Raw genomic sequence first — 14,082 nt, forward strand, 5'->3', positions numbered from 1 at the left:
CTGTTTAATTTCGCATTGACAGTATACACAGTTTCAGCTTTTAACATGATCGACCGTGTGGCATTCGGGCATTGACGCCATCGCGAACATATTATTTAAATATGAACTCGTCCTCGGTAGTATAGTGGTAAGTATCCCCGCCTGTCACGCGGGAGACCGGGGTTCGATTCCCCGCCGGGGAGGTTCTTTTTATCTTGTCAATGTTTCGTTTCACGTCAGTAGCGTTCGCGGGACTGTCCGGGAATACAGATTTACGCCCGGTTAGCTCAGTCGGTAGAGCATCAGACTTTTAATCTGAGGGTCGCGGGTTCGAGTCCCTCATCGGGCGTAACAATTATTTGGTACGATGGTGAACTAACTTTCACCACAATGTCTTGTCGAAAGAGGATGAATAACGTAACATTTGCGGAGTGGCAAAGGCGAAGCAAACTTGATGGGGAACTAGCTCAGATGGTAGAGCGCTCGCATAGCATGCGAGAGGTACCGGGATCGATGCCCGGGTTCTCCAATGCCTTTTCCATAGGCGTAAAATAAATGAAATTTGCGCAGAGCAATTTGCAGCAGCGTTCGTGTCATGTCGGGATGGCCGAGCGGTCTAAGGCGCCAGACTCAAGACAAAATGTTCTTCCACTCATCGCGTGGAGAATTCTGGTCCTCGAATGAGGGCGTGGGTTCGAATCCCACTTCCGACAACTTTTCCCTGTCACACAAAATTTTAGGCCTAAAATGCAAGTCCACCGAGCCGGATTTGAACCAGCGACCTAAGGATGCCTGAGTGGTATAAGTTCGTCTACAGTCCTCCGCTCTACCAACTGAGCTATCGGTGGATGTAGCATCGTACAGTTCTTGTGCAGGACTATGCAGGTCATGTCACGTTTGTAGTATGACGTGGTTTTTAAAATGATGCGATAGCTCGCACGTAGCAGAGGGTGGTTTCGATCCACCGACCTCTGGGTTATGGGCCCAGCACGCTTCCTCTGCGCCACTCTGCTGAAGGTAGGTAAGCTGAAATGTGTCTGATGTAAGGTGTAGTTTAGTATTGCGAACAGCACTCGAACTATGACCTTTTTACCATTTCCAGGGGGATTAGCTCACATGGTAGAGCGCTCGCTTTGCATGCGAGAGGTACCGGGATCGATGCCCGGATCCTCCAAGACGATGTTTTTAATTTATTTATTTTTATACTAATTTCAGTAGTTGCCAATGGTCATAAGAGGATTTATGATGCTCCTAAGATTACCTGGTATTAATAATAATAATAATAATACTAAACCGCGCTGCATATGTCTAGAGCATTTCTTGCTGTTTAATTTCGCATTGACAGTATACACAGTTTCAGCTTTTAACATGATCGACCGTGTGGCATTCGGGCATTGACGCCATCGCGAACATATTATTTAAATATGAACTCGTCCTCGGTAGTATAGTGGTAAGTATCCCCGCCTGTCACGCGGGAGACCGGGGTTCGATTCCCCGCCGGGGAGGTTCTTTTTATCTTGTCAATGTTTCGTTTCACGTCAGTAGCGTTCGCGGGACTGTCCGGGAATACAGATTTACGCCCGGATAGCTCAGTCGGTAGAGCATCAGACTTTTAATCTGAGGGTCGCGGGTTCGAGTCCCTCATCGGGCGTAACAATTATTTGGTACGATGGTGAACTAACTTTCACCACAATGTCTTGTCGAAAGAGGATGAATAACGTAACATTTGCGGAGTGGCAAAGGCGAAGCAAACTTGATGGGGAACTAGCTCAGATGGTAGAGCGCTCGCTTAGCATGCGAGAGGTACCGGGATCGATGCCCGGGTTCTCCAATGCCTTTTCCATAGGCGTAAAATAAATGAAATTTGCGCAGAGCAATTTGCAGCAGCGTTCGTGTCATGTCGGGATGGCCGAGCGGTCTAAGGCGCCAGACTCAAGACAAAATGTTATTCCACTCATCGCGTGGAGAATTCTGGTCCTCGAATGAGGGCGTGGGTTCGAATCCCACTTCCGACAACTTTTCCCTGCCACACAAAATTTTAGGCCTAAAATGCAAGTCCACCGAGCCGGATTTGAACCAGCGACCTAAGGATGCCTGAGTGGTATAAGTTCGTCTACAGTCCTCCGCTCTACCAACTGAGCTATCGGTGGATGTAGCATCGTACAGTTCTTGTGCAGGACTATGCTGGTCATGTCACGTTTGTAGTATGACGTGGTTTTTAAAATGATGCGATAGCTCGCACGTAGCAGAGGGTGGTTTCGATCCACCGACCTCTGGGTTATGGGCCCAGCACGCTTCCTCTGCGCCACTCTGCTGAAGGTAGGTAAGCTGAAATGTGTCTGATGTAAGGTGTAGTTTAGTATTGCGAACAGCACTCGAACTATGACCTTTTTACCATTTCCAGGGGGATTAGCTCACATGGTAGAGCGCTCGCTTTGCATGCGAGAGGTACCGGGATCGATGCCCGGATCCTCCAAGACGATGTTTTTAATTTATTTATTTTTATACTAATTTCAGTAGTTGCCAATGGTCATAAGAGGATTTATGATGCTCCTAAGATTACCTGGTATTAATAATAATAATAATAATACTAAACCGCGCTGCATATGTCTAGAGCATTTCTTGCTGTTTAATTTCGCATTGACAGTATACACAGTTTCAGCTTTTAACATGATCGACCGTGTGGCATTCGGGCATTGACGCCATCGCGAACATATTATTTAAATATGAACTCGTCCTCTGTAGTATAGTGGTAAGTATCCCCGCCTGTCACGCGGGAGACCGGGGTTCGATTCCCCGCCGGGGAGGTTCTTTTTATCTTGTCAATGTTTCGTTTCACGTCAGTAGCGTTCGCGGGACTGTCCGGGAATACAGATTTACGCCCGGTTAGCTCAGTCGGTAGAGCATCAGACTTTTAATCTGAGGGTCGCGGGTTCGAGTCCCTCATCGGGCGTAACAATTATTTGGTACGATGGTGAACTAACTTTCACCACAATGTCTTGTCGAAAGAGGATGAATAACGTAACATTTGCGGAGTGGCAAAGGCGAAGCAAACTTGATGGGGAACTAGCTCAGATGGTAGAGCGCTCGCTTAGCATGCGAGAGGTACCGGGATCGATGCCCGGGTTCTCCAATGCCTTTTCCATAGGCGTAAAATAAATGAAATTTGCGCAGAGCAATTTGCAGCAGCGTTCGTGTCATGTCGGGATGGCCGAGCGGTCTAAGGCGCCAGACTCAAGACAAAATGTTCTTCCACTCATCGCGTGGAGAATTCTGGTCCTCGAATGAGGGCGTGGGTTCGAATCCCACTTCCGACAACTTTTCCCTGCCACACAAAATTTTAGGCCTAAAATGCAAGTCCACCGAGCCGGATTTGAACCAGCGACCTAAGGATGCCTGAGTGGTATAAGTTCGTCTACAGTCCTCCGCTCTACCAACTGAGCTATCGGTGGATGTAGCATCGTACAGTTCTTGTGCAGGACTATGCAGGTCATGTCACGTTTGTAGTATGACGTGGTTTTTAAAATGATGCGATAGCTCGCACGTAGCAAAGGGTGGTTTCGATCCACCGACCTCTGGGTTATGGGCCCAGCACGCTTCCTCTGCGCCACTCTGCTGAAGGTAGGTAAGCTGAAATGTGTCTGATGTAAGGTGTAGTTTAGTATTGCGAACAGCACTCGAACTATGACCTTTTTACCATTTCCAGGGGGATTAGCTCACATGGTAGAGCGCTCGCTTTGCATGCGAGAGGTACCGGGATCGATGCCCGGATCCTCCAAGACGATGTTTTTAATTTATTTATTTTTATACTAATTTCAGTAGTTGCCAATGGTCATAAGAGGATTTATGATGCTCCTAAGATTACCTGGTATTAATAATAATAATAATAATACTAAACCGTGCTGCATATGTCTAGAGCATTTCTTGCTGTTTAATTTCGCATTGACAGTATACACAGTTTCAGCTTTTAACATGATCGACCGTGTGGCATTCGGGCATTGACGCCATCGCGAACATATTATTTAAATATGAACTCGTCCTCGGTAGTATAGTGGTAAGTATCCCCGCCTGTCACGCGGGAGACCGGGGTTCGATTCCCCGCCGGGGAGGTTCTTTTTATCTTGTCAATGTTTCGTTTCACGTCAGTAGCGTTCGCGGGACTGTCCGGGAACACAGATTTACGCCCGGTTAGCTCAATCGGTAGAGCATCAGACTTTTAATCTGAGGGTCGCGGGTTCGAGTCCCTCATCGGGCGTAACAATTATTTGGTACGATGGTGAACTAACTTTCACCACAATGTCTTGTCGAAAGAGGATGAATAACGTAACATTTGCGGAGTGGCAAAGGCGAAGCAAACTTGATGGGGAACTAGCTCAGATGGTAGAGCGCTCGCTTAGCATGCGAGAGGTACCGGGATGGATGCCTGGGTTCTCCAATGCCTTTTTCATAGGCGTAAAATAAATGAAATTTGCGCAGAGCAATTTGCAGCAGCGTTCGTGTCATGTCGGGATGGCCGAGCGGTCTAAGGCGCCAGACTCAAGACAAAATGTTCTTCCACTCATCGCGTGGAGAATTCTGGTCCTCGAATGAGGGCGTGGGTTCGAATCCCACTTCCGACAACTTTTCCCTGCCACACAAAATTTTAGGCCTAAAATGCAAGTCCACCGAGCCGGATTTGAACCAGCGACCTAAGGATGCCTGAGTGGTATAAGTTCGTCTACAGTCCTCCGCTCTACCAACTGAGCTATCGGTGGATGTAGCATCGTACAGTTCTTGTGCAGGACTATGCAGGTCATGTCACGTTTGTAGTATGACGTGGTTTTTAAAATGATGCGATAGCTCGCACGTAGCAGAGGGTGGTTTCGATCCACCGACCTCTGGGTTATGGGCCCAGCACGCTTCCTCTGCGCCACTCTGCTGAAGGTAGGTAAGCTGAAATGTGTCTGATGTAAGGTGTAGTTTAGTATTGCGAACAGCACTCGAACTATGACCTTTTTACCATTTCCAGGGGGATTAGCTCACATGGTAGAGCGCTCGCTTTGCATGCGAGAGGTACCGGGATCGATGCCCAGATCCTCCAAGACGATGTTTTTAATTTATTTATTTTTATACTAATTTCAGTAGTTGCCAATGGTCATAAGAGGATTTATGATGCTCCTAAGATTACCTGGTATTAATAATAATAATAATAATACTAAACCGCGCTGCATATGTCTAGAGCATTTCTTGCTGTTTAATTTCGCATTGACAGTATACACAGTTTCAGCTTTTAACATGATCGACCGTGTGGCATTCGGGCATTGACGCCATCGCGAACATATTATTTAAATATGAACTCGTCCTCGGTAGTATAGTGGTAAGTATCCCCGCCTGTCACGCGGGAGACCGGGGTTCGATTCCCCGCCGGGGAGGTTCTTTTTATCTTGTCAATGTTTCGTTTCACGTCAATAGCGTTCGCGGGACTGTCCAGGAATACAGATTTACGCCCGGTTAGCTCAGTCGGTAGAGCATCAGACTTTTAATCTGAGGGTCGCGGGTTCGAGTCCCTCATCGGGCGTAACAATTATTTGGTACGATGGTGAACTAACTTTCACCACAATGTCTTGTCGAAAGAGGATGAATAACGTAACATTTGCGGAGTGGCAAAGGCGAAGCAAACTTGATGGGGAACTAGCTCAGATGGTAGAGCGCTCGCTTAGCATGCGAGAGGTACCGGGATCGATGCCCGGGTTCTCCAATGCCTTTTCCATAGGCGTAAAATAAATGAAATTTGCGCAGAGCAATTTGCAGCAGCGTTCGTGTCATGTCGGGATGGCCGAGCGGTCTAAGGCGCCAGACTCAAGACAAAATGTTCTTCCACTCATCGCGTGGAGAATTCTGGTCCTCGAATGAGGGCGTGGGTTCGAATCCCACTTCCGACAACTTTTCCCTGCCACACAAAATTTTAGGCCTAAAATGCAAGTCCACCGAGCCGGATTTGAACCAGCGACCTAAGGATGCCTGAGTGGTATAAGTTCGTCTACAGTCCTCCGCTCTACCAACTGAGCTATCGGTGGATGTAGCATCGTACAGTTCTTGTGCAGGACTATGCAGGTCATGTCACGTTTGTAGTATGACGTGGTTTTTAAAATGATGCGATAGCTCGCACGTAGCAGAGGGTGGTTTCGATCCACCGACCTCTGGGTTATGGGCCCAGCACGCTTCCTCTGCGCCACTCTGCTGAAGGTAGGTAAGCTGAAATGTGTCTGATGTAAGGTGTAGTTTAGTATTGCGAACAGCACTCGAACTATGACCTTTTTACCATTTCCAGGGGGATTAGCTCACATGGTAGAGCGCTCGCTTTGCATGCGAGAGGTACCGGGATCGATGCCCGGATCCTCCAAGACGATGTTTTTAATTTATTTATTTTTATACTAATTTCAGTAGTTGCCAATGGTCATAAGAGGATTTATGATGCTCCTAAGATTACCTGGTATTAATAATAATAATAATAATAATAATAATACTAAACCGCGCTGCATATGTCTAGAGCATTTCTTGCTGTTTAATTTCGCATTGACAGTATACACAGTTTCAGCTTTTAACATGATCGACCGTGTGGCATTCGGGCATTGACGCCATCGCGAACATATTATTTAAATATGAACTCGTCCTCGGTAGTATAGTGGTAAGTATCCCCGCCTGTCACGCGGGAGACCGGGGTTCGATTCCCCGCCGGGGAGGTTCTTTTTATCTTGTCAATGTTTCGTTTCACGTCAGTAGCGTTCGCGGGACTGTCCGGGAATACAGATTTACGCCCGGTTAGCTCAGTCGGTAGAGCATCAGACTTTTAATCTGAGGGTCGCGGGTTCGAGTCCCTCATCGGGCGTAACAATTATTTGGTACGATGGTGAACTAACTTTCACCACAATGTCTTGTCGAAAGAGGATGAATAACGTAACATTTGCGGAGTGGCAAAGGCGAAGCAAACTTGATGGGGAACTAGCTCAGATGGTAGAGCGCTCGCTTAGCATGCGAGAGGTACCGGGATCGATGCCCGGGTTCTCCAATGCCTTTTCCACAGGCGTAAAATAAATGAAATTTGCGCAGAGCAATTTGCAGCAGCGTTCGTGTCATGTCGGGATGGCCGAGCGGTCTAAGGCGCCAGACTCAAGACAAAATGTTCTTCCACTCATCGCGTGGAGAATTCTGGTCCTCGAATGAGGGCGTGGGTTCGAATCCCACTTCCGACAACTTTTCCCTGCCACACAAAATTTTAGGCCTAAAATGCAAGTCCACCGAGCCGGATTTGAACCAGCGACCTAAGGATGCCTGAGTGGCATCAGTTCGTCTCCAGTCCTCCGCTCTACCAACTGAGCTATCGGTGGATGTAGCATCGTACAGTTCTTGTGCAGGACTATGCAGGTCATGTCACGTTTGTAGTATGACGTGGTTTTTAAAATGATGCGATAGCTCGCACGTAGCAGAGGGTGGTTTCGATCCACCGACCTCTGGGTTATGGGCCCAGCACGCTTCCTCTGCGCCACTCTGCTGAAGGTAGGTAAGCTGAAATGTGTCTGATGTAAGGTGTAGTTTAGTATTGCGAACAGCACTCGAACTATGACCTTTTTACCATTTCCAGGGGGATTAGCTCACATGGTAGAGCGCTCGCTTTGCATGCGAGAGGTACCGGGATCGATGCCCGGATCCTCCAAGACGATGTTTTTAATTTATTTATTTTTATACTAATTTCAGTAGTTGCCAATGGTCATAAGAGGATTTATGATGCTCCTAAGATTACCTGGTATTAATAATAATAATAATAATAATACTAAACCGCGCTGCATATGTCTAGAGCATTTCTTGCTGTTTAATTTCGCATTGACAGTATACACAGTTTCAGCTTTTAACATGATCGACCGTGTGGCATTCGGGCATTGACGCCATCGCGAACATATTATTTAAATATGAACTCGTCCTCGGTAGTATAGTGGTAAGTATCCCCGCCTGTCACGCGGGAGACCGGGGTTCGATTCCCCGCCGGGGAGGTTCTTTTTATCTTGTCAATGTTTCGTTTCACGTCAGTAGCGTTCGCGGGACTGTCCGGGAATACAGATTTACGCCCGGTTAGCTCAGTCGGTAGAGCATCAGACTTTTAATCTGAGGGTCGCGGGTTCGAGTCCCTCATCGGGCGTAACAATTATTTGGTACGATGGTGAACTAACTTTCACCACAATGTCTTGTCGAAAGAGGATGAATAACGTAACATTTGCGGAGTGGCAAAGGCGAAGCAAACTTGATGGGGAACTAGCTCAGATGGTAGAGCGCTCGCTTAGCATGCGAGAGGTACCGGGATCGATGCCCGGGTTCTCCAATGCCTTTTCCATAGGCGTAAAATAAATGAAATTTGCGCAGAGCAATTTGCAGCAGCGTTCGTGTCATGTCGGGATGGCCGAGCGGTCTAAGGCGCCAGACTCAAGACAAAATGTTCTTCCACTCATCGCGTGGAGAATTCTGGTCCTCGAATGAGGGCGTGGGTTCGAATCCCACTTCAGACAACTTTTCCCTGCCACACAAAATTTTAGGCCTAAAATGCAAGTCCACCGAGCCGGATTTGAACCAGCGACCTAAGGATGCCTGAGTGGTATAAGTTCGTCTACAGTCCTCCGCTCTACCAACTGAGCTATCGGTGGATGTAGCATCGTACAGTTCTTGTGCAGGACTATGCAGGTCATGTCACGTTTGTAGTATGACGTGGTTTTTAAAATGATGCGATAGCTCGCACGTAGCAGAGGGTGGTTTCGATCCACCGACCTCTGGGTTATGGGCCCAGCACGCTTCCTCTGCGCCACTCTGCTGAAGGTAGGTAAGCTGCAATGTGTCTGATGTAAGGTGTAGTTTAGTATTGCGAACAGCGAATTTATTTATTTTTATACTAATTTCAGTAGTTGCCAATGGTCATAAGAGGATTTATGATGCTCCTAAGATTACCTGGTATTAATAATAATAATAATAATAATAATAATACTAAACCGCGCTGCATATGTCTAGAGCATTTCTTGCTGTTTAATTTCGCATTGACAGTATACACAGTTTCAGCTTTTAACATGATCGACCGTGTGGCATTCGGGCATTGACGCCATCGCGAACATATTATTTAAATATGAACTCGTCCTCGGTAGTATAGTGGTAAGTATCCCCGCCTGTCACGCGGGAGACCGGGGTTCGATTCCCCGCCGGGGAGGTTCTTTTTATCTTGTCAATGTTTCGTTTCACGTCAGTAGCGTTCGCGGGACTGTCCGGGAATACAGATTTACGCCCGGTTAGCTCAGTCGGTAGAGCATCAGACTTTTAATCTGAGGGTCGCGGGTTCGAGTCCCTCATCGGGCGTAACAATTATTTGGTACGATGGTGAACTAACTTTCACCACAATGTCTTGTCGAAAGAGGATGAATAACGTAACATTTGCGGAGTGGCAAAGGCGAAGCAAACTTGATGGGGAACTAGCTCAGATGGTAGAGCGCTCGCTTAGCATGCGAGAGGTACCGGGATCGATGCCCGGGTTCTCCAATGCCTTTTCCACAGGCGTAAAATAAATGAAATTTGCGCAGAGCAATTTGCAGCAGCGTTCGTGTCATGTCGGGATGGCCGAGCGGTCTAAGGCGCCAGACTCAAGACAAAATGTTCTTCCACTCATCGCGTGGAGAATTCTGGTCCTCGAATGAGGGCGTGGGTTCGAATCCCACTTCCGACAACTTTTCCCTGCCACACAAAATTTTAGGCCTAAAATGCAAGTCCACCGAGCCGGATTTGAACCAGCGACCTAAGGATGCCTGAGTGGCATAAGTTCGTCTACAGTCCTCCGCTCTACCAACTGAGCTATCGGTGGATGTAGCATCGTACAGTTCTTGTGCAGGACTATGCAGGTCATGTCACGTTTGTAGTATGACGTGGTTTTTAAAATGATGCGATAGCTCGCACGTAGCAGAGGGTGGTTTCGATCCACCGACCTCTGGGTTATGGGCCCAGCACGCTTCCTCTGCGCCACTCTGCTGAAGGTAGGTAAGCTGAAATGTGTCTGATGTAAGGTGTAGTTTAGTATTGCGAACAGCACTCGAACTATGACCTTTTTACCATTTCCAGGGGGATTAGCTCACATGGTAGAGCGCTCGCTTTGCATGCGAGAGGTACCGGGATCGATGCCCGGATCCTCCAAGACGATGTTTTTAATTTATTTATTTTTATACTAATTTCAGTAGTTGCCAATGGTCATAAGAGGATTTATGATGCTCCTAAGATTACCTGGTATTAATAATAATAATAATAATAATACTAAACCGCGCTGCATATGTCTAGAGCATTTCTTGCTGTTTAATTTCGCATTGACAGTATACACAGTTTCAGCTTTTAACATGATCGACCGTGTGGCATTCGGGCATTGACGCCATCGCGAACATATTATTTAAATATGAACTCGTCCTCGGTAGTATAGTGGTAAGTATCCCCGCCTGTCACGCGGGAGACCGGGGTTCGATTCCCCGCCGGGGAGGTTCTTTTTATCTTGTCAATGTTTCGTTTCACGTCAGTAGCGTTCGCGGGACTGTCCGGGAATACAGATTTACGCCCGGTTAGCTCAGTCGGTAGAGCATCAGACTTTTAATCTGAGGGTCGCGGGTTCGAGTCCCTCATCGGGCGTAACAATTATTTGGTACGATGGTGAACTAACTTTCACCACAATGTCTTGTCGAAAGAGGATGAATAACGTAACATTTGCGGAGTGGCAAAGGCGAAGCAAACTTGATGGGGAACTAGCTCAGATGGTAGAGCGCTCGCTTAGCATGCGAGAGGTACCGGGATCGATGCCCGGGTTCTCCAATGCCTTTTCCATAGGCGTAAAATAAATGAAATTTGCGCAGAGCAATTTGCAGCAGCGTTCGTGTCATGTCGGGATGGCCGAGCGGTCTAAGGCGCCAGACTCAAGACAAAATGTTCTTCCACTCATCGCGTGGAGAATTCTGGTCCTCGAATGAGGGCGTGGGTTCGAATCCCACTTCAGACAACTTTTCCCTGCCACACAAAATTTTAGGCCTAAAATGCAAGTCCACCGAGCCGGATTTGAACCAGCGACCTAAGGATGCCTGAGTGGTATAAGTTCGTCTACAGTCCTCCGCTCTACCAACTGAGCTATCGGTGGATGTAGCATCGTACAGTTCTTGTGCAGGACTATGCAGGTCATGTCACGTTTGTAGTATGACGTGGTTTTTAAAATGATGCGATAGCTCGCACGTAGCAGAGGGTGGTTTCGATCCACCGACCTCTGGGTTATGGGCCCAGCACGCTTCCTCTGCGCCACTCTGCTGAAGGTAGGTAAGCTGCAATGTGTCTGATGTAAGGTGTAGTTTAGTATTGCGAACAGCACTCGAACTATGACCTTTTTACCTTTTCCAGGGGGATTAGCTCACATGGTAGAGCGCTCGCTTTGCATGCGAGAGGTACCGGGATCGATGCCCGGATCCTCCAAGACGATGTTTTTAATTTATTTATTTTTATACTAATTTCAGTAGTTGCCAATGGTCATAAGAGGATTTATGATGCTCCTAAGATTACCTGGTATTAATAATAATAATAATAATACTAAACCGCGCTGCATATGTCTAGAGCATTTCTTGCTGTTTAATTTCGCATTGACAGTATACACAGTTTCAGCTTTTAACATGATCGACCGTGTGGCATTCGGGCATTGACGCCATCGCGAACATATTATTTAAATATGAACTCGTCCTCGGTAGTATAGTGGTAAGTATCCCCGCCTGTCACGCGGGAGACCGGGGTTCGATTCCCCGCCGGGGAGGTTCTTTTTATCTTGTCAATGTTTCGTTTCACGTCAGTAGCGTTCGCGGGACTGTCCGGGAATACAGATTTACGCCCGGTTAGCTCAGTCGGTAGAGCATCAGACTTTTAATCTGAGGGTCGCGGGTTCGAGTCCCTCATCGGGCGTAACAATTATTTGGTACGATGGTGAACTAACTTTCACCACAATGTCTTGTCGAAAGAGGATGAATAACGTAACATTTGCGGAGTGGCAAAGGCGAAGCAAACTTGATGGGGAACTAGCTCAGATGGTAGAGCGCTCGCTTAGCATGCGAGAGGTACCGGGATCGATGCCCGGGTTCTCCAATGCCTTTTCCATAGGCGTAAAATAAATGAAATTTGCGCAGAGCAATTTGCAGCAGCGTTCGTGTCATGTCGGGATGGCCGAGCGGTCTAAGGCGCCAGACTCAAGACAAAATGTTCTTCCACTCATCGCGTGGAGAATTCTGGGCCTCGAATGAGGGCGTGGGTTCGAATCCCACTTCCGACAACTTTTCCCTGCCACACAAAATTTTAGGCCTAAAATGCAAGTCCACCGAGCCGGATTTGAACCAGCGACCTAAGGATGCCTGAGTGGTATAAGTTCGTCTACAGTCCTCCGCTCTACCAACTGAGCTATCGGTGGATGTAGCATTGTACAGTTCTTGTGCAGGACTATGCAGGTCATGTCACGTTTGTAGTATGACGTGGTTTTTAAAGTGATGCGATAGCTCGCACGTAGCAGAGGGTGGTTTCGATCCACCAACCTCTGGGTTATGGGCCCAGCACGCTTCCTCTGCGCCACTCTGCTGAAGGTAGGTAAGCTGAAATGTGTCTGATGTAAGGTGTAGTTTAGTATTGCGAACAGCACTCGAACTATGACCTTTTTACCATTTCCAGGGGGATTAGCTCACATGGTAGAGCGCTCGCTTTGCATGCGAGAGGTACCGGGATCGATGCCCGGATCCTCCAAGACGATGTTTTTAATTTATTTATTTTTATACTAATTTCAGTAGTTGCCAATGGTCATAAGAGGATTTATGATGCTCCTAAGATTACCTGGTATTAATAATAATAATAATAATACTAAACCGCGCTGCATATGTCTAGAGCATTTCTTGCTGTTTAATTTCGCATTGACAGTATACACAGTTTCAGCTTTTAACATGATCGACCGTGTGGCATTTGGGCATTGACGCCATCGCGAACATATTATTTAAATATGAACTCGTCCTCGGTAGTATAGTGGTAAGTATCCCCGCCTGTCACGCGGGAGACCGGGGTTCGATTCCCCGCCGGGGAGGTTCATTTTATCTTGTCAATGTTTCGTTTCACGTCAGTAGCGTTCGCGGGACTGTCCGGGAATACAGATTTACGCCCGGTTAGCTCAGTCGGTAGAGCATCAGACTTTTAATCTGAGGGTCGCGGGTTCGAGTCCCTCATCGGGCGTAACAATTATTTGGTACGATGGTGAACTAACTTTCACCACAATGTCTTGTCGAAAGAGGATGAATAACGTAACATTTGCGGAGTGGCAAAGGCGAAGCAAACTTGATGGGGAACTAGCTCAGATGGTAGAGCGCTCGCTTAGCATGCGAGAGGTACCGGGATCGATGCCCGGGTTCTCCAATGCCTTTTCCATAGGCGTAAAATAAATGAAATTTGCGCAGAGCAATTTGCAGCAGCGTTCGTGTCATGTCGGGATGGCCGAGCGGTCTAAGGCGCCAGACTCAAGACAAAATGTTCTTCCACTCATCGCGTGGAGAATTCTGGTCCTCGAATGAGGGCGTGGGTTCGAATCCCACTTCCGACAACTTTTCCCTGCCACACAAAATTTTAGGCCTAAAATGCAAGTCCACCGAGCCGGATTTGAACCAGCGACCTAAGGATGCCTGAGTGGTATAAGTTCGTCTACAGTCCTCCGCTCTACCAACTGAGCTATCGGTGGATGTAGCATCGTACAGTTCTTGTGCAGGACTATGCAGGTCATGTCACGTTTGTAGTATGACGTGGTTTTTAAAATGATGCGATAGCTCGCACGTAGCAGAGGGTGGTTTCGATCCACCGACCTCTGGGTTATGGGCCCAGCACGCTTCCTCTGCGCCACTCTGCTGAAGGTAGGTAAGCTGAAATGTGTCTGATGTAAGGTGTAGTTTAGTATTGCGAACAGCACTCAAACTATGACCTTTTTACCATTTCCAGGGGGATTAGCTCACATGGTAGAGCGCTCGCTTTGCATGCGAGAGGTACCGGGATCGATGCCCGGATCCTCCA

At 47.5% G+C, this 14,082-nt stretch overlaps 61 non-coding genes across 61 annotated transcripts; 50 read left to right on the forward strand and 11 right to left on the reverse strand.

Moving 5' to 3' along the window:
- Positions 1-110: 110 nt before the first annotated feature.
- On the forward strand, positions 111-182 carry Trnad-guc (transfer RNA aspartic acid (anticodon GUC)). Its single transcript has one exon. It is a non-coding gene; the product is annotated as a tRNA-Asp (tRNA).
- Positions 183-255: 73 nt separating this feature from the next.
- On the forward strand, positions 256-328 carry Trnak-uuu (transfer RNA lysine (anticodon UUU)). Its single transcript has one exon. It is a non-coding gene; the product is annotated as a tRNA-Lys (tRNA).
- Positions 329-576: 248 nt separating this feature from the next.
- Positions 577-692, forward strand: Trnal-caa (transfer RNA leucine (anticodon CAA)). Its single transcript has 2 exons — positions 577-614; positions 647-692. It is a non-coding gene; the product is annotated as a tRNA-Leu (tRNA).
- Positions 693-733: 41 nt separating this feature from the next.
- Positions 734-827, reverse strand: Trnay-gua (transfer RNA tyrosine (anticodon GUA)). The gene is made up of 2 exons: positions 791-827; positions 734-769 (listed from the first exon to the last, which is right to left on the reverse strand). It is a non-coding gene; the product is annotated as a tRNA-Tyr (tRNA).
- Positions 828-1,080: 253 nt separating this feature from the next.
- On the forward strand, positions 1,081-1,153 carry Trnaa-ugc (transfer RNA alanine (anticodon UGC)). Its single transcript has one exon. It is a non-coding gene; the product is annotated as a tRNA-Ala (tRNA).
- A 259-nt stretch (positions 1,154-1,412) lies between these two features.
- Trnad-guc (transfer RNA aspartic acid (anticodon GUC)) lies at positions 1,413-1,484 on the forward strand. Its single transcript has one exon. It is a non-coding gene; the product is annotated as a tRNA-Asp (tRNA).
- Positions 1,485-1,557: 73 nt separating this feature from the next.
- Positions 1,558-1,630, forward strand: Trnak-uuu (transfer RNA lysine (anticodon UUU)). Its single transcript has one exon. It is a non-coding gene; the product is annotated as a tRNA-Lys (tRNA).
- A 107-nt stretch (positions 1,631-1,737) lies between these two features.
- Positions 1,738-1,810, forward strand: Trnaa-agc (transfer RNA alanine (anticodon AGC)). The gene has a single exon. It is a non-coding gene; the product is annotated as a tRNA-Ala (tRNA).
- Positions 1,811-1,878: 68 nt separating this feature from the next.
- Trnal-caa (transfer RNA leucine (anticodon CAA)) lies at positions 1,879-1,994 on the forward strand. The gene is made up of 2 exons: positions 1,879-1,916; positions 1,949-1,994. It is a non-coding gene; the product is annotated as a tRNA-Leu (tRNA).
- Positions 1,995-2,035: 41 nt separating this feature from the next.
- Positions 2,036-2,129, reverse strand: Trnay-gua (transfer RNA tyrosine (anticodon GUA)). The gene is made up of 2 exons: positions 2,093-2,129; positions 2,036-2,071 (listed from the first exon to the last, which is right to left on the reverse strand). It is a non-coding gene; the product is annotated as a tRNA-Tyr (tRNA).
- A 253-nt stretch (positions 2,130-2,382) lies between these two features.
- Positions 2,383-2,455, forward strand: Trnaa-ugc (transfer RNA alanine (anticodon UGC)). The gene has a single exon. It is a non-coding gene; the product is annotated as a tRNA-Ala (tRNA).
- Positions 2,456-2,859: 404 nt separating this feature from the next.
- Positions 2,860-2,932, forward strand: Trnak-uuu (transfer RNA lysine (anticodon UUU)). Its single transcript has one exon. It is a non-coding gene; the product is annotated as a tRNA-Lys (tRNA).
- A 107-nt stretch (positions 2,933-3,039) lies between these two features.
- Positions 3,040-3,112, forward strand: Trnaa-agc (transfer RNA alanine (anticodon AGC)). The gene has a single exon. It is a non-coding gene; the product is annotated as a tRNA-Ala (tRNA).
- A 68-nt stretch (positions 3,113-3,180) lies between these two features.
- On the forward strand, positions 3,181-3,296 carry Trnal-caa (transfer RNA leucine (anticodon CAA)). Its single transcript has 2 exons — positions 3,181-3,218; positions 3,251-3,296. It is a non-coding gene; the product is annotated as a tRNA-Leu (tRNA).
- Positions 3,297-3,337: 41 nt separating this feature from the next.
- Positions 3,338-3,431, reverse strand: Trnay-gua (transfer RNA tyrosine (anticodon GUA)). Its single transcript has 2 exons — positions 3,395-3,431; positions 3,338-3,373 (listed from the first exon to the last, which is right to left on the reverse strand). It is a non-coding gene; the product is annotated as a tRNA-Tyr (tRNA).
- A 253-nt stretch (positions 3,432-3,684) lies between these two features.
- Positions 3,685-3,757, forward strand: Trnaa-ugc (transfer RNA alanine (anticodon UGC)). Its single transcript has one exon. It is a non-coding gene; the product is annotated as a tRNA-Ala (tRNA).
- A 259-nt stretch (positions 3,758-4,016) lies between these two features.
- Trnad-guc (transfer RNA aspartic acid (anticodon GUC)) lies at positions 4,017-4,088 on the forward strand. The gene has a single exon. It is a non-coding gene; the product is annotated as a tRNA-Asp (tRNA).
- Positions 4,089-4,161: 73 nt separating this feature from the next.
- On the forward strand, positions 4,162-4,234 carry Trnak-uuu (transfer RNA lysine (anticodon UUU)). Its single transcript has one exon. It is a non-coding gene; the product is annotated as a tRNA-Lys (tRNA).
- Positions 4,235-4,482: 248 nt separating this feature from the next.
- Trnal-caa (transfer RNA leucine (anticodon CAA)) lies at positions 4,483-4,598 on the forward strand. The gene is made up of 2 exons: positions 4,483-4,520; positions 4,553-4,598. It is a non-coding gene; the product is annotated as a tRNA-Leu (tRNA).
- A 41-nt stretch (positions 4,599-4,639) lies between these two features.
- Positions 4,640-4,733, reverse strand: Trnay-gua (transfer RNA tyrosine (anticodon GUA)). The gene is made up of 2 exons: positions 4,697-4,733; positions 4,640-4,675 (listed from the first exon to the last, which is right to left on the reverse strand). It is a non-coding gene; the product is annotated as a tRNA-Tyr (tRNA).
- Positions 4,734-5,318: 585 nt separating this feature from the next.
- Positions 5,319-5,390, forward strand: Trnad-guc (transfer RNA aspartic acid (anticodon GUC)). Its single transcript has one exon. It is a non-coding gene; the product is annotated as a tRNA-Asp (tRNA).
- Positions 5,391-5,463: 73 nt separating this feature from the next.
- Trnak-uuu (transfer RNA lysine (anticodon UUU)) lies at positions 5,464-5,536 on the forward strand. The gene has a single exon. It is a non-coding gene; the product is annotated as a tRNA-Lys (tRNA).
- A 107-nt stretch (positions 5,537-5,643) lies between these two features.
- On the forward strand, positions 5,644-5,716 carry Trnaa-agc (transfer RNA alanine (anticodon AGC)). Its single transcript has one exon. It is a non-coding gene; the product is annotated as a tRNA-Ala (tRNA).
- A 68-nt stretch (positions 5,717-5,784) lies between these two features.
- Positions 5,785-5,900, forward strand: Trnal-caa (transfer RNA leucine (anticodon CAA)). The gene is made up of 2 exons: positions 5,785-5,822; positions 5,855-5,900. It is a non-coding gene; the product is annotated as a tRNA-Leu (tRNA).
- Positions 5,901-5,941: 41 nt separating this feature from the next.
- Positions 5,942-6,035, reverse strand: Trnay-gua (transfer RNA tyrosine (anticodon GUA)). The gene is made up of 2 exons: positions 5,999-6,035; positions 5,942-5,977 (listed from the first exon to the last, which is right to left on the reverse strand). It is a non-coding gene; the product is annotated as a tRNA-Tyr (tRNA).
- Positions 6,036-6,288: 253 nt separating this feature from the next.
- Trnaa-ugc (transfer RNA alanine (anticodon UGC)) lies at positions 6,289-6,361 on the forward strand. Its single transcript has one exon. It is a non-coding gene; the product is annotated as a tRNA-Ala (tRNA).
- Positions 6,362-6,629: 268 nt separating this feature from the next.
- On the forward strand, positions 6,630-6,701 carry Trnad-guc (transfer RNA aspartic acid (anticodon GUC)). The gene has a single exon. It is a non-coding gene; the product is annotated as a tRNA-Asp (tRNA).
- Positions 6,702-6,774: 73 nt separating this feature from the next.
- Trnak-uuu (transfer RNA lysine (anticodon UUU)) lies at positions 6,775-6,847 on the forward strand. The gene has a single exon. It is a non-coding gene; the product is annotated as a tRNA-Lys (tRNA).
- A 107-nt stretch (positions 6,848-6,954) lies between these two features.
- Positions 6,955-7,027, forward strand: Trnaa-agc (transfer RNA alanine (anticodon AGC)). Its single transcript has one exon. It is a non-coding gene; the product is annotated as a tRNA-Ala (tRNA).
- Positions 7,028-7,095: 68 nt separating this feature from the next.
- Positions 7,096-7,211, forward strand: Trnal-caa (transfer RNA leucine (anticodon CAA)). The gene is made up of 2 exons: positions 7,096-7,133; positions 7,166-7,211. It is a non-coding gene; the product is annotated as a tRNA-Leu (tRNA).
- A 41-nt stretch (positions 7,212-7,252) lies between these two features.
- On the reverse strand, positions 7,253-7,346 carry Trnas-gga (transfer RNA serine (anticodon GGA)). The gene is made up of 2 exons: positions 7,310-7,346; positions 7,253-7,288 (listed from the first exon to the last, which is right to left on the reverse strand). It is a non-coding gene; the product is annotated as a tRNA-Ser (tRNA).
- Positions 7,347-7,599: 253 nt separating this feature from the next.
- Trnaa-ugc (transfer RNA alanine (anticodon UGC)) lies at positions 7,600-7,672 on the forward strand. Its single transcript has one exon. It is a non-coding gene; the product is annotated as a tRNA-Ala (tRNA).
- Positions 7,673-7,934: 262 nt separating this feature from the next.
- Positions 7,935-8,006, forward strand: Trnad-guc (transfer RNA aspartic acid (anticodon GUC)). The gene has a single exon. It is a non-coding gene; the product is annotated as a tRNA-Asp (tRNA).
- Positions 8,007-8,079: 73 nt separating this feature from the next.
- On the forward strand, positions 8,080-8,152 carry Trnak-uuu (transfer RNA lysine (anticodon UUU)). The gene has a single exon. It is a non-coding gene; the product is annotated as a tRNA-Lys (tRNA).
- Positions 8,153-8,259: 107 nt separating this feature from the next.
- On the forward strand, positions 8,260-8,332 carry Trnaa-agc (transfer RNA alanine (anticodon AGC)). The gene has a single exon. It is a non-coding gene; the product is annotated as a tRNA-Ala (tRNA).
- Positions 8,333-8,400: 68 nt separating this feature from the next.
- On the forward strand, positions 8,401-8,516 carry Trnal-caa (transfer RNA leucine (anticodon CAA)). Its single transcript has 2 exons — positions 8,401-8,438; positions 8,471-8,516. It is a non-coding gene; the product is annotated as a tRNA-Leu (tRNA).
- Positions 8,517-8,557: 41 nt separating this feature from the next.
- On the reverse strand, positions 8,558-8,651 carry Trnay-gua (transfer RNA tyrosine (anticodon GUA)). The gene is made up of 2 exons: positions 8,615-8,651; positions 8,558-8,593 (listed from the first exon to the last, which is right to left on the reverse strand). It is a non-coding gene; the product is annotated as a tRNA-Tyr (tRNA).
- A 479-nt stretch (positions 8,652-9,130) lies between these two features.
- Trnad-guc (transfer RNA aspartic acid (anticodon GUC)) lies at positions 9,131-9,202 on the forward strand. Its single transcript has one exon. It is a non-coding gene; the product is annotated as a tRNA-Asp (tRNA).
- A 73-nt stretch (positions 9,203-9,275) lies between these two features.
- On the forward strand, positions 9,276-9,348 carry Trnak-uuu (transfer RNA lysine (anticodon UUU)). The gene has a single exon. It is a non-coding gene; the product is annotated as a tRNA-Lys (tRNA).
- A 107-nt stretch (positions 9,349-9,455) lies between these two features.
- On the forward strand, positions 9,456-9,528 carry Trnaa-agc (transfer RNA alanine (anticodon AGC)). The gene has a single exon. It is a non-coding gene; the product is annotated as a tRNA-Ala (tRNA).
- Positions 9,529-9,596: 68 nt separating this feature from the next.
- On the forward strand, positions 9,597-9,712 carry Trnal-caa (transfer RNA leucine (anticodon CAA)). Its single transcript has 2 exons — positions 9,597-9,634; positions 9,667-9,712. It is a non-coding gene; the product is annotated as a tRNA-Leu (tRNA).
- Positions 9,713-9,753: 41 nt separating this feature from the next.
- Positions 9,754-9,847, reverse strand: Trnay-gua (transfer RNA tyrosine (anticodon GUA)). The gene is made up of 2 exons: positions 9,811-9,847; positions 9,754-9,789 (listed from the first exon to the last, which is right to left on the reverse strand). It is a non-coding gene; the product is annotated as a tRNA-Tyr (tRNA).
- A 253-nt stretch (positions 9,848-10,100) lies between these two features.
- Positions 10,101-10,173, forward strand: Trnaa-ugc (transfer RNA alanine (anticodon UGC)). Its single transcript has one exon. It is a non-coding gene; the product is annotated as a tRNA-Ala (tRNA).
- A 262-nt stretch (positions 10,174-10,435) lies between these two features.
- Trnad-guc (transfer RNA aspartic acid (anticodon GUC)) lies at positions 10,436-10,507 on the forward strand. The gene has a single exon. It is a non-coding gene; the product is annotated as a tRNA-Asp (tRNA).
- A 73-nt stretch (positions 10,508-10,580) lies between these two features.
- On the forward strand, positions 10,581-10,653 carry Trnak-uuu (transfer RNA lysine (anticodon UUU)). Its single transcript has one exon. It is a non-coding gene; the product is annotated as a tRNA-Lys (tRNA).
- Positions 10,654-10,760: 107 nt separating this feature from the next.
- Positions 10,761-10,833, forward strand: Trnaa-agc (transfer RNA alanine (anticodon AGC)). Its single transcript has one exon. It is a non-coding gene; the product is annotated as a tRNA-Ala (tRNA).
- Positions 10,834-10,901: 68 nt separating this feature from the next.
- Trnal-caa (transfer RNA leucine (anticodon CAA)) lies at positions 10,902-11,017 on the forward strand. The gene is made up of 2 exons: positions 10,902-10,939; positions 10,972-11,017. It is a non-coding gene; the product is annotated as a tRNA-Leu (tRNA).
- A 41-nt stretch (positions 11,018-11,058) lies between these two features.
- Trnay-gua (transfer RNA tyrosine (anticodon GUA)) lies at positions 11,059-11,152 on the reverse strand. Its single transcript has 2 exons — positions 11,116-11,152; positions 11,059-11,094 (listed from the first exon to the last, which is right to left on the reverse strand). It is a non-coding gene; the product is annotated as a tRNA-Tyr (tRNA).
- A 253-nt stretch (positions 11,153-11,405) lies between these two features.
- Positions 11,406-11,478, forward strand: Trnaa-ugc (transfer RNA alanine (anticodon UGC)). The gene has a single exon. It is a non-coding gene; the product is annotated as a tRNA-Ala (tRNA).
- A 259-nt stretch (positions 11,479-11,737) lies between these two features.
- Trnad-guc (transfer RNA aspartic acid (anticodon GUC)) lies at positions 11,738-11,809 on the forward strand. Its single transcript has one exon. It is a non-coding gene; the product is annotated as a tRNA-Asp (tRNA).
- Positions 11,810-11,882: 73 nt separating this feature from the next.
- On the forward strand, positions 11,883-11,955 carry Trnak-uuu (transfer RNA lysine (anticodon UUU)). The gene has a single exon. It is a non-coding gene; the product is annotated as a tRNA-Lys (tRNA).
- Positions 11,956-12,062: 107 nt separating this feature from the next.
- Positions 12,063-12,135, forward strand: Trnaa-agc (transfer RNA alanine (anticodon AGC)). The gene has a single exon. It is a non-coding gene; the product is annotated as a tRNA-Ala (tRNA).
- Positions 12,136-12,203: 68 nt separating this feature from the next.
- Positions 12,204-12,319, forward strand: Trnal-caa (transfer RNA leucine (anticodon CAA)). Its single transcript has 2 exons — positions 12,204-12,241; positions 12,274-12,319. It is a non-coding gene; the product is annotated as a tRNA-Leu (tRNA).
- Positions 12,320-12,360: 41 nt separating this feature from the next.
- Trnay-gua (transfer RNA tyrosine (anticodon GUA)) lies at positions 12,361-12,454 on the reverse strand. The gene is made up of 2 exons: positions 12,418-12,454; positions 12,361-12,396 (listed from the first exon to the last, which is right to left on the reverse strand). It is a non-coding gene; the product is annotated as a tRNA-Tyr (tRNA).
- Positions 12,455-12,707: 253 nt separating this feature from the next.
- Trnaa-ugc (transfer RNA alanine (anticodon UGC)) lies at positions 12,708-12,780 on the forward strand. The gene has a single exon. It is a non-coding gene; the product is annotated as a tRNA-Ala (tRNA).
- A 259-nt stretch (positions 12,781-13,039) lies between these two features.
- On the forward strand, positions 13,040-13,111 carry Trnad-guc (transfer RNA aspartic acid (anticodon GUC)). Its single transcript has one exon. It is a non-coding gene; the product is annotated as a tRNA-Asp (tRNA).
- Positions 13,112-13,184: 73 nt separating this feature from the next.
- Positions 13,185-13,257, forward strand: Trnak-uuu (transfer RNA lysine (anticodon UUU)). The gene has a single exon. It is a non-coding gene; the product is annotated as a tRNA-Lys (tRNA).
- Positions 13,258-13,364: 107 nt separating this feature from the next.
- Trnaa-agc (transfer RNA alanine (anticodon AGC)) lies at positions 13,365-13,437 on the forward strand. The gene has a single exon. It is a non-coding gene; the product is annotated as a tRNA-Ala (tRNA).
- Positions 13,438-13,505: 68 nt separating this feature from the next.
- On the forward strand, positions 13,506-13,621 carry Trnal-caa (transfer RNA leucine (anticodon CAA)). The gene is made up of 2 exons: positions 13,506-13,543; positions 13,576-13,621. It is a non-coding gene; the product is annotated as a tRNA-Leu (tRNA).
- A 41-nt stretch (positions 13,622-13,662) lies between these two features.
- Trnay-gua (transfer RNA tyrosine (anticodon GUA)) lies at positions 13,663-13,756 on the reverse strand. The gene is made up of 2 exons: positions 13,720-13,756; positions 13,663-13,698 (listed from the first exon to the last, which is right to left on the reverse strand). It is a non-coding gene; the product is annotated as a tRNA-Tyr (tRNA).
- A 253-nt stretch (positions 13,757-14,009) lies between these two features.
- Positions 14,010-14,082, forward strand: Trnaa-ugc (transfer RNA alanine (anticodon UGC)). The gene has a single exon. It is a non-coding gene; the product is annotated as a tRNA-Ala (tRNA).

This window comes from Hydractinia symbiolongicarpus, chromosome 3, assembly GCF_029227915.1.
Source record: "Hydractinia symbiolongicarpus strain clone_291-10 chromosome 3, HSymV2.1, whole genome shotgun sequence".
NCBI classification, from domain to species: Eukaryota; Metazoa; Cnidaria; class Hydrozoa; order Anthoathecata; family Hydractiniidae; genus Hydractinia; species Hydractinia symbiolongicarpus.